We start from the raw sequence: 9,732 nt of genomic DNA on the forward strand, positions 1-9,732 counted from the left end.
GTGGTTAAGATGTTCGACTCGTAATTCGAGGATCATAGGTTCGAATCCCCGTCACACAAAGCATGCTTTCCCTTTCAGCTGTGAGGGCGTTATAATGTCACGCTCAATCCCACTATTTGTTGGTAAAAGAGTAGCCCAAAAATTGGTGGTGGGTGGTGATGACTAGAGCCTTCCCTCTAGTCTTACACTGCTAAATTAGGGACGGCTAGTGTAGATAGCCCTCGTGTAGCTATGCGCGAAATTAAAAAAAAAACTAAAACAAACACTAATCCTGTAGTCATGGGAATTACAGAGTCACTAATTGTGTATTTATGAAAATGACAAACTCACTAATCCCGTAGTCATAGGAATTACTGACCCAGATTTTAGATCTTTTCAATACGGCGTTTAACATGCCTTAAACATCATAAGGGAAGATCTACTGAAATACCAGAAGTAGCCTCGAACCATTTCTGGTGTGAGTGTGTGTTTATTTACTTATTGGTGTACTGAACTTAGAATGCATGATATACAAAGAGGTCAATAAACCGCAGCAACACCGCCAGCTAAAGTTAATATCTGATTCAGTTAATAGGTATTTGAATAATGGTAGCATTTATTTCTTACACTTTGACATAAATTCGCTCTTATATCTTAAAATCGGTTTCTCAACGTGTAATCTAAGATTTCCTCCTTTACTTATAACAAATTAGATAGATGGACCATATTTGGAAGTATTGTCTATGAACATTCCTTTTGTTTTGAATAAGATATCTTATGTATAAAGTAGGCCAAATGTGTTACTTGAATTTCACTTTTGCTGATGGAAAAACAAACCAAACCAAAACAAGTTTAGAACTTTTCATCTTAAAAGAAACAGTTACATACTTTTATGATAATGACAGAAAATATCCCGTGGCTACACGTATTATTTTCTGTCTTGTTTGATTAATTAGTAGGTTGTGGATAATTACATAGTTATATGAAAATTATTTGTCACCTATAAAAATTCTAACCACGTGATAAAATTGGTATTTCAGCACGTCTATGTTGCCTTTAGGGGAGGAAATGAACATTTATCTTTTTTTCTTCTTGTTTTGTCTATTTTCAAAACCAGCCTTTGCTTGCTAAATTGTTTTCAAAAAATCCAGTAATGAAAGTTTCGAACAATTAAATTAATAATGAAACATTAGAAGTATAATTATTATAATTATAATTAGTATTTCTTTGAATAACGAGCCCCATAATTCATGTGAACGTTTACCCAACAGTTTGAGCTGTGTTTCAGAGAAGTGATTTCGGAACTGATCACCGTGGCGTAAGACTATTCGCAATGCGTGAGGTAATGACAAAAATTAAATCTAGCATCTAAAGGACAAGAAAAACCAACAAAAACCCTACTGAAAAAGTAAATAATTGCTTTTTATCTATAGGACCTAGCCTGGATTAGTGGTTAGGGCACACGTCTCGAAATCTGTTATTCATGCGTTCGAATTCCATCACCAAACGTGCTCGCCCTTCTAGCTGTTGGCGCGCTATAATGGATTGGTCAATTCGCTAGTAAAGAGTTAACAATGGATTTCTAGTGTGTCGCTTCAATATTAGGAGCAACCCTTGGATTACCTTCAATTAGATATGTGCTATATTCAACAAACAAGTACCCCGGTGGGGCAGCGGATTTGCAATGATAGAGTTGGCAGTTCGATTCCCCTCGTGAACACAGCAGATAGCCTAATGTGGCTTTGCTCTAAAAAACAAAACCAATCAACACGAAAACGTTTTCAGTGATTACGAAAAACCCACTTATAGTGTAAAATTTATGTGTAAAACGGCTCGTTTGGGTTGAGAAAATTTTTATATAGAGGAGCGAACAACGTTTCGACCTTCTTCGGTCATCGTCAGGTTCACAAAGAAAGAAAGAGGTAACTGACCAATGGCTGATCACATGTTTGAAGAGGGTTGTGTAACTGAGTGTAGGAATATAGAGGGCGTGCTTAGATGTTTGAATATATATATATTTCTGAATGAGAAAAATCGTTTAGGAATAATCAGTTTTCTTAACAGAATCACTAATCCTGTAGTCATGTGGATTACAGTCTTACTAATCCTGTAGTCATAAGGATTACAGACTCACTAATCCTGTAGTCATGGGGATTATAGCCTTACTAATCCAGTAGTCATGGGAATTATAGCCTTACTAATCCCGTAGTCATGAAAATTACAGACTCATTAATCCTGTAGCCATGAGAATTACAGCCTTACTAATCCTGTAGTCATTAGAATTACAAGTTCACTAATGATGTAGCCTTGGGGATTACAGCATTACTAATCCCGTAGCCATGAGAATAAAATGCTCACTAATCCTGTAGTCATGAGAAGTACAGACACACTAATGCTGTAACCATAGGGATTACAACCTTACTAATCCTGTAGTCATGAGAGTTACAGGCTTATTAGTTCTGTAGTCATGAGGATTATAGACTCGCCAATTTTGTAATCACGAATATTACAGGCTTACTAATCCTATATTCATGGGGATTACAGACTCGCTAATCCTGAGACCGTTTTGAATTAAATTAATATAATTGGACCCAGCTTTAATGGACCGAAGCTCGAGACGTGATGCCGCTGAACATGTGCCACACTTTAATTTGTAAGAATTGAAAGTCAAGCCCTCATGACCGTGCGTACTATTTATTGACTACTCTGTTTTAAGTCAGTAACTGAAAATTAGAGACGGATAAAGCTGAATCCTAGGGAGTTGTGATCTGCTGGTTTAGCCCAAATACACACAAGGTTTTATTCGAGTATAAATAAATAAAACAACCCAGTAGACCACAAACTATAACTTCCTATATCTTTAAATTAAAATTTCTTTACGTTTTCTAAATTTACTTGTGTTTATACTAATATGAACCAAGTCCGTGTTAATCTTTTACACCTACAATGCTAGTGCCTTTTGTATCCGTACACCTGCTGCAAATCTAGACGGCCTGTCTGCTCACTGGTCTGTTGCGTCAGAGTGACCATTAAATTGGCCTTGTGAGGTCGCCGACGGGAACTCACATGGGCAAATTGAGCTATCACAAATAAACAATTTTTCTGTTTTTGATTATAATTTCTCTATCTAAGGCGGCGCTGCTGTCAATTAATACATTGAAATTGATCTAAACAAGAGCATGATCCTACTTACTAATTCAGATTTTCGGAAGCAAATACCTCTTCCTGGCACAGCCAGGTGGTTAGGGGTGCTCGACTCGTACTCTGAAGGTCGCGCGTTCGAATTCACGTCGCACTAAACATGCTTCCCTTTTCACCCGTAGGGGGGCCATAATGTTACGGTGAATCCCACTATTCGCTGATAGAAGAGTAACCCAAAAGTTGGCAGTCTTACATTGCTAAATTAGGGACGGAAAGCCTAGATAGCCCTCATGTATCTTTGCGTGAAAATTCAAAAAACAAATAAACAAATTTACTTCATTCTAATTTCATTCTCTCTGAGCTTGGCTTGCTTTAAACACAATAACTGTATTATTTTCTTTCTATATGACTTCAGACTTCAGTGTGAAATACACTACCAAAATCCTGTCGAATCTCTTGTTATTTGAGAGTGTAGTTTAGTGCAAGTTAACAAGTTCCTTCACTTCAAAGCTCATCAAGTTGTTTTTTGTTTCACTCTCTTGTCTCTTATCTTAGTTTCTTATTGGTTTGATTTGTTGTTTTTTTTATTTTGAATATCGCGCAAAGCTACACGAGAGCTATTTGCGCTAGCTGTCCCTAATTTAGTAGACTAGAGGCAAGGCAGCTAGTCATCATTACCCACCGCTATCTCTTGGGCTACTCTTTTACCGACGAATAGTGGGATTCACCGACTCATTATAACGCCCTTATGGCTGAAAGGGTGAGCATGTTTGGTGTGATGGGGATTCGAACTCGCGACCCTCGGATTACATACGAGTCGTGGTTTGATTTTACTATTGTTTGACACCAAAGCTATTCAATGGACTGTAACTGATCAACCCACTACAGATATAAAATCCGATTACCAGCCTCCAAAGTACACTGACATGCTGTCGAACCACTGTTTTATTATCATTATAATGTATTTATCATATAATGCTGGTTTGTTTCGTTGCTTTAGTTGCTCCATACGATATTGGGTCATGCATTTAGTGCATGGTCAGGTGGTTAAGGTACTCGACTCGTAATCCGAACGTCACGGGTTCGAATCCTTGTCACATTAAACATGCTTCCCCTTTCGGCCGGTGGGGCATTCTACTGTTACGGTCAATTCCATTATTCGTTGGTAAAAAAAGTAGCCCAAAATTGGCGGCGGGTGGTGATGGTTAGCTGCCTTCCCTCCAGTTTTACACTGCAAAATTAGGTACCGCTACCGCAGATAGCCCTCGCATAGCTTTGCGCGGAATTCAGAAACAATCATTGTGTTATTTGATATCGTTGTTTTTATTGATCTATAGAACATGGTGTTCGTTTATTTAGTGTTAGTTGATTTCATTGTTTTTGTTGATTTATAGAACATTGTGTTCGTTCGTTTAGTGCTAGTTTATTTCGTTGTTTTTATTGATCTACAGAACATTGTGTTCGTTCGTTTAGTGTTAGTTTATTTCGTTGTTTTTATTGATCTATAGAACATTGTGTTCGTTTAGTTAGTGTTAGTTTATCTCGTTGCTTTTATTCATCTATAGAACATTGTGTTCGTTTATTTAGTGTTAGTTTCGTTTTTTTTGTGGTACATGGAGAGAATTAATTATATTGGTGTGTTGATCTTAAGAGTTAAGTTTGCACTAAGCTCAAGAGAAAATTTTGTCTTCTACATTCCATAACAGGAATCTAATCTAAAAAAACAGATCACCAAATCCCTTGGGTACAAATGAGATCTCTCAAGGTTAACTCCACAAAAAAAAATTTTTTTAAAGTGTTGCTTAAAGCAAAATTCTTATACGAGATTCTTACAATCCATCTTCGTTCGCAGGAGCTGCTAAACCAAAGATTTAGAGATTTGAGAGAATGACTGACATGATATCATGAAGCTTTCGAAAGCTGATTTATATACAGCTCAACTTTCATTTGTTTCAGTTCAGTATCGTTAACTATCATTTTCAGGTACGAAAATACGTTTTATTTGCAATAATAATGTATTTATTAGACAGGTTTTATCAGTGTGAAATTACTAATGCTGATAGACTTAAACAAATTCATTTAAATTGAAAATATTGCAACATTTGTACAAAAGAAATTATAAAATAAGAGTAACAGGAATTATAGTTTAATAGTTTTATGATTAGTTACCACTTTGGTTCATTTAAACTGGTTTTAAGGTTACTTTTATCTCGAACCTGAAGCTCAGAACATGTTTCATTTCAAAGATGCCATGTAGATCTTTACAATGTACCCCCAGATGCACAACGGTATGTCTGTGGACTCACACTGCTTGAAATCGGGTTTCGATACCCGTGGTGAGTAAAGTACAGATCGCTTATTGTGTAGATTTGTTCTTAATTACAAATAAACAAATAAGATATCCGTAACTTTGGAGCATTTGTTTCGTTTATTAATTGTTCTTCTTGCTTTTATGTTACAGGTAGAGTTACAGAAAGAATTATCCAAGCTGTTCTCAGAAAAGGGATCGAACTCCAATTTCTAGCGTTATAACTTATCAAACTCACCGCTAAGTCACTGGGAGGCATTTTGTTAATACACATACTTCGTAAACGACACTCGATGGTGATTTTTTTTATCTGCTCTGTCTTCAATCATAATAAATAAATTTATCGAAATCTGTGTTTTGCAGTTTGCTTGTTGTTAAGTACAAAGCTCCACAATTGGGTATCTACGATGTACCACCACTGGAATCGAATTCTAATTTTATTTTGAAGTTATAAGCCAAGGAACTTTCTGCAAAACAACTGGAAAAGGTCCAGATTTTGTATTTTCAACCTGTCTTTATTTATAAAAAAAAATCTTCTTGGAACATTTTGCCCTCAGGTACTTCATTGAGGTACTTCATCACGTATTCAGTAAAACAGTTTTCATAATTATTTATCGATATTTTTAATAGCATGTCAACCTAATATTTCTATATGACAATAAGGTCAATTTTTATCACAGATAACAGAAATGTATTCGTCTTGAGCTTCCTGCGACCTTGCAGTTCCCTGGTGGCTCAACAGTAAGTTTCAGGGTTTATGACACTAAAAGTCGAGTTTCGATATTAGCGGTGGACAAAATATAGATAGCGTATTCTCTAGTTTCAAGCTTAACAATGAACAATAACTTGCCATTTGGCCATTGATGTACCGTCAGTTGCATTGTTTTTAAGTTGACAATAATGCTTTAATAATTAAAAATATCTATACCTACATCTAATGAATCATAAAAGACGCAAGATAACTCCTATGCTTATTTTCGCTCTGTGGCGTCGCCTGGTGGTTAAAATGACATTTTATTTCATCTTGTGGGTGTGCCAGTTTTTTTGTACTTGTAGCCCTGTCCTTGCCTTATCATATAATAATTTGCCCAACGCTACAACGCTTATGACTGACCAGTAATGTTATTTAATAAAACAAATGTGGCATATCCGTATTGAAAACCATTTCACTTCACAGAAACTCATCGTGGATGGAATTCGGTTTATGACATTGTGTGTAACAAAAAATAAATAAAAAAATTAGAGATCTGTCCACAGTTTTTCAAAACGGTTTCTTAAGCCCACGATTTACAAAATAATAGAAATACTATTATACATTCTTAATGTGTCTTGGCTATTACTGGTGTTCATGACACAAAATATATTAGGTTTAAGTTCATTATTCGCTCTATGCTACTGGTGTCTTTCGGTCAATTTTGTCTGAAATGCAAGGTATCTATCTCTGTAGTCGTGAGGTGTTTTTTAAATGAGTTTTGCTCCACACATTCCTTCAGTATTGAACACAATAATTGCATCTATGGTTACGTTCTTCCAAGTTAGTTCATATTCATAATGGTATAAACGTCCAAAAGGTCAGACACTACCTGACGTGAACAAACCAGCCGAGAAAACCTACTGGTTATCAGATGTAGAGATATGCTCCCGGCTTTCTAATGACTTTATATTGTAAGTTGTCGAGGGGGTCTCCCCCACCAGTGCCGATAGCTGGATGGTTATCGCTGCGAGGAAAGATGAACCCGTCCTAAGATTAATGGACTTTAGGCTCAACTTGACCCTGTCATAAAATAAGACGTAGTAACCGATACAAAGATAACATCACTGTTATTAATAAATATTTCAGTGTTAGGTAATACTCATGGCTAAACAATTGGACTTGTATATATATAGCTTGCTTCAAGTATAATGGGAATTCAAAAGATTAGTTCGATGATTCATACATCTACAGTGATTACAAATATATTATTTAGTTGTATATAATTAACCTATCGTTATACGTTGCTATGGAGAATTGACTTCACCGGTTTCAATTGAATTTGGGAGTGTAGCTCAGGTTGACCTTCCAAAGATCGAGTCTGGGTGAACGGTTGGATTTCAATTTTCACTACGTTAAAAGAAAGTTAACTTTAACAGTACTAAGGACACTTGTTTCTGTTAGTTCGTATATCTGGTATGTTTACTAAGCGAATAAAGATTTAAGTTCTGTGTGCCACTCGAGGATTTTTTATACTATATATATATTAGAGAAAATTAATTCTGATATAGTTAAGTAAATACAATCGAAATGATAGACTGCGTTGAAAACAGCAAATCCAAATCTTTGACTAATTATATTACTTTGTTAGGGCCCGGCATGGCCAAGCGTGTTAAGGTATGCGACTCGCAATCTGAGGGTCGCGGGTTCGCATCCCCGTCGCGCCAAACATGCTCGCCCTTTCAGCCGTGGTGGCGTTATAATGTGACGGTCAATCCCACTATTCGTTGGTAAAAGAGTAGCCCAAGAGTTGGCGGTGGGTGGTGATGACTAGCTGCCTTCCCTCCCTCTAGTCTTACACTACTAAATTAGGGACGGCTAATGCAGATAGTCCTTGTGTGGCTTTGCGCGAAAATTCAAAAAACAAAAACATAAAAAGGAGTAAAATATAAAAGAGTAGCAATAGATATAGAAACAGAAATCGGGAGAATGAGATGGAAGTTAAGACTGTTAAGCGGTGTACCCCCACCGCAATGTGGGTCCTACTTTACAGTCACCTCCAAAACCTAGGGCACATTTTTTATCCTACATTATAACTTGTACCCTGGGATATTTTTAATTAGTACAGCGTTTTTTGTTTATTATTTTTGTTTCGGCTTGTTTTCAGGTCACAAGAAGCTAATATATATATATATTAGTGTGTTAGTACTGCAGTTAGTTCAATAAAACACTGCTGTGCTAAACTCCCGCCGTGCTAATTCTCTATTAGATCTTCATGAAAGATGTGGCACGTACGCATACACCTCATTCCCTGAAGCGAACGAAATAGTTGCCTCACGTGGTTCGAGTACATTTGCTATCTATCTATCTATATAAAGCGTAGTTGTCCGACTGTGTGTCCGTTCGGTGTCTTAACATTACGACCAGTTGTGAAGAACTAATTTCCACAAAGTTTAACTGGATAAAAACAATCGAAGGAACGTTTCGGATTCAGCGCCCTTTTAAATTTTTAGTATAAAGGAATGTGACGTCAAACGAAAGTGACGTTTAATGCCGCGCGCACCGCGGATAATTCGGACGAATTATTTGAGCAACAGGTCAAGATGTCGGAGGTATCAACTCATGTCTCCATTTATATAATTATCTTGCACGGCCAGCATTACCGAAAACCCTTCCGGATAAAATAAAGTAGAAGTAATTTCACTTTTCTTTTTTAGAAAGTTTAGCCTAAAAACTAAAACATAACCAAACAGAGTCATCACAAAACAAACATGATTCCAGCGGTAATGTTCTGTTTTCCTTGTTAGAATTTCAGCACAAAACAGCACAACGGGCTGGCTATCTGTGCTCAGCATACAACGTGTATCGAAACCCGGATTTTAGCGTTGTGTGTCTGCAGCTTTACTAGGAGGCAGCAGCAAAAACCCATAAGTAAGGTAATTTTGGTTTCTGCCATTTGTATTTTCTACTATCATGTTTAATCTTCTGCTAAGTTATTTTTTTTCTTCGAGTTCTCCTAACCTGTTTCGTCAGCTCACTGTATGTATGGCATATTTGTTGACCAACAACTTGCAACGTTTTCCTGTATATAGCAGGACATTTTTGTTTTGTTTGTAGGCTGAGTTAAATGACGACTTTATCCTGTATTTCGTAATGACGAGAAAGCCCACATAATTTTATCCTGTATTGTTCGTGGTCTGAGATAGATAACAACTTTATCCTGTATTGTTCGTGGTCTGAGATAGATAACAACTTTATCCTGTATTGTTCATGGTCTGAGATAGATAACGACTTTATCCTGTATTGTTCGTGGTCTGAGATAGATAACAACTTTATCCTGTATTATTTGTTGGCTGAGATAGATAACGACTTTATCCTATATTGTTTGAGGGCTGAGATAGATAACAACTTTATCCTGTATTGTTTGAGGGCTGAGATAGATAACAACTTTATCCTGTATTATTTGAGGGCTGAGATAGATAACGACTTTATCCTGTATTGTTTGAGGGCTGAGATAGATAACGACTTTATCCTGTATTATTTGTTGGCTGAGATAGATAACAACTTTATCCTGTATTGTTTGAGGGCTGAGATAGATAACGACTTTATCCTG

The 9,732-nt window shown here is 36.6% G+C and overlaps 1 long non-coding RNA gene across 1 annotated transcript in view; it reads left to right on the forward strand.

Annotated features, from left to right (window-relative positions):
- The window catches only part of LOC143240440 (uncharacterized), a 28,316-nt gene extending 22,568 nt beyond the window's left edge, over positions 1-5,748 (forward strand). The window contains exons 3-4 of the long non-coding RNA XR_013021763.1: positions 4,973-5,103; positions 5,582-5,748. This is a non-coding gene — a long non-coding RNA (uncharacterized LOC143240440). The remainder of the gene's footprint in view (positions 1-4,972; positions 5,104-5,581) is intronic.
- The last annotated feature ends 3,984 nt before the right edge of the window (positions 5,749-9,732 follow it).

The sequence above is a fragment of the Tachypleus tridentatus genome, chromosome 13 (assembly GCF_004210375.1).
Source record: "Tachypleus tridentatus isolate NWPU-2018 chromosome 13, ASM421037v1, whole genome shotgun sequence".
In the NCBI taxonomy this organism is placed as follows: Eukaryota; Metazoa; Arthropoda; class Merostomata; order Xiphosura; family Limulidae; genus Tachypleus; species Tachypleus tridentatus.